At 46.4% G+C, this 2,664-nt stretch overlaps 1 long non-coding RNA gene across 1 annotated transcript; it reads left to right on the forward strand.

Annotated features, from left to right (window-relative positions):
• Nucleotides 1-350: 350 nt before the first annotated feature.
• On the forward strand, nucleotides 351-1,358 carry LOC123409990. Its single transcript, XR_006612952.1, has 3 exons — nucleotides 351-451; nucleotides 1,071-1,152; nucleotides 1,308-1,358. It is a non-coding gene; the product is annotated as an uncharacterized LOC123409990 (long non-coding RNA).
• The last annotated feature ends 1,306 nt before the right edge of the window (nucleotides 1,359-2,664 follow it).

The following is a 2,664-nucleotide window of genomic DNA, read 5'->3' on the forward strand; positions in this document are numbered from 1 at the left end:
ATCGCGTGCCCTGGATCGCGCCGCTGCCCTGCTCCCGTCGTTGTTCCCTTTCCCATCCGCCACTGCTCTCCATCGCATCCAGCCTCTGTCACATCCCATCGGCTCCACCGCCACCATGAACCATCACTCTCCTTGGTGTCTTCTCTTTGACATGCACATGACCGCAGATACTTTTGGTGGTGTGTGGCGACGCGGCCGATCGAGGGAACCGGGGTGAGGCGGACTGTGTCCAGTTCGTCGATCTGCCCCCATCTCATGTTCCTCCTCTCAAAAGGTCACGCTCGCAGTTACTGCGACACACGACGCTATCCTATTTTGCATCGGTGCCTATAGGTGACAACAATGGTGTTCTGATGTGCCCTGTTGTACCCCTCCACACTTGAGGCTGCCGAGGAGAAGATCACGCTCCGTGTAGAAAATTCGGCCATGTTCTAAGTGGCTAACCGGCAAGGTAATTTTCTGCACTGAAGTTCTCTCATGGAAGTTGGGTGGGATGGATTGGCGGATGTGCTAGGTGGAGTGCCATTGTATGGGCATGTTAGTGGGCAGAATGTCCTCTCCCACACACATGAATTTGAGTTTGGCAAGGAACTGTGTCAATACTACTATCCTTTCGCTTTGCAATGGTGATTTGGATTGTTTTGTTTTTTTGAATCATGGTGGTTTAATTAATTTGTTAACAGGTGTTTCAGTTAGGACTAAAAGTAGAGAGTGGTCGACTCGATTGAATTTGGCACAGGATAACCCATTTTTTTAATAATTGGTCGTTTAGTTAGTTTTAATGAAATGGTTCATGGGATCAACTTCTATTTAGGTTACTATAGTGTATAGTATAGTTGTGTGGACTATCGGTGATGAAAAATACCCAATGCATTGCTTTATGTTGTCCAGTGTACTACAGTTTACTATCTCTATTGACAAATCTGCAAGATGATGCAAAAATATTACTTGCCAATAGGCTGTGAACACATAGGCTATGTACAGACATGCATGTTGTAAGCAGTGCTCTCGCAAAACAGTGCTCCCTTTCCTTACTGTTGTTGCTAAATATTTGTTTTGTGGCATATCAGGGTTGGACGACATAATGCCAACGACCTCACCCTAGGAGTCCACTTCACGGTCATGGCATCCGCCTCCACCAATTTTCTAGAGGTAATTTATTCGATGCCCTCCGTTGGATGAAGATGCTCTATTATGTGTGGTTCGGTCAAATGTGGGTCATGTAAGCTCCCCTTAAGTCTTTATTGACGTTGGATAGAGCTGAGAAAAATCTGTATATGCTTACAATTTTGTGTGCCTTTTTCTAGGAGTTAAGTTCCAGAGACGAATGGGGAGGTCAACTTTGAGATGCAGCACTCACTACAGGAATCACCTTCTTTGCCGTCTGCCGCCACAGACGGCAAAGACAGTATCCCTGACGGCAAAGACAATACCACAGACGGCAAAGATTGTCACGGCCGGCAAAATTTCTGCGTCAGCCTACGACGGCATAGGACCTTCTTTGCCGTCTGCCCCCCAAAGCGGACGGCAAAGTTCTTTGCCGTCAGCTTTCATTAGGAGCAGTCGGAAAAGCTTTTGAGACGACAGCCGACAGGCGTTGCCTCCGTTAGGGGTCAACGGAGCCTTTGCCGTTTGCCTCTCCCCGTGAATCTTTGCCGTCCGCCTCCCCGTCAATCTTTGCCGTCTGCCTTCTCCTCCCCTCTCCTCCCCTCCATCTTTGCCGTCTGCCTCCCCGTCAATCTTTGCCGTCTGCCGGGTCCTCCCCCCCCCCTCTCCACTCTTTGACGTCTGCCTCCTCCTCTGTGCCCTCTTCTTTGCCGTCTGCCCCCCAGGAAGCGGAAGGCAAAGAGACTATATGGCCAGCTGCTACTGCCCAGTTTGCACAGCTGGGCGCCACGTGGCGCCTTTGCCGTCGGCTGGCTTACGGCAAAGGCCTTTGCCATCAGCTGGCAGACGGCAAAGAGCCTATATTGTCACATTTTTATTTATTTTTTCTATTTCACAGCACATATACATATAATTCATAGCACATATATCATAAATAGATCACAACACATATATGATATACATATAAAGCTCATCAATGCCATTTGTTCATCAACGTACATCCCATATGTCAAAAGAACCAACACATACAAAGTTTCATCCATATATACATACATATAGTTGCACATATATTACTCATCAACACATTGTTCATCAACACATACAAAGAACCAACACATTGTTCATCAACTCAAATAAAAACGGAAACTAAAGCACTCCAACGCCAGATTCCATGCATGTAGTACATCCAATCTGCAAAATGGCAATAAGAAAGTGAGAAGAAGAAGAACAACAACATATATATTACAAATAAGCTAAATTGAAGAAGAAAGAGAATAAGCAAGAAGAGAACAAGGAGAAGAAAAACAAGAAGGAGGAGGAGGAGGATGGGAAGGGGAAGGAGAAGGAGAAGGAGGAGGAGAAGAAGAAAAAAGAAGAGAAGAAGAAGGAGAAGGATGAGGAGAAGAAGGAGGAGGAGAAGAAGGAGAAGAAGGAGGGTTCTTCTTCTCCTCCTTCTCCTTCTTCTTCTCTTCTTCTCCTCCTCCTCCTCCTTCTTCTTCTCCTTCTCCTTCTCTTCTTCTTCTCTTCTTCTTCTTCTTCTTCCTTCTCCTTCTTTTT

Source organism: Hordeum vulgare, chromosome 7H (assembly GCF_904849725.1).
Source record: "Hordeum vulgare subsp. vulgare chromosome 7H, MorexV3_pseudomolecules_assembly, whole genome shotgun sequence".
NCBI lineage: Eukaryota > Viridiplantae > Streptophyta > Magnoliopsida > Poales > Poaceae > Hordeum > Hordeum vulgare.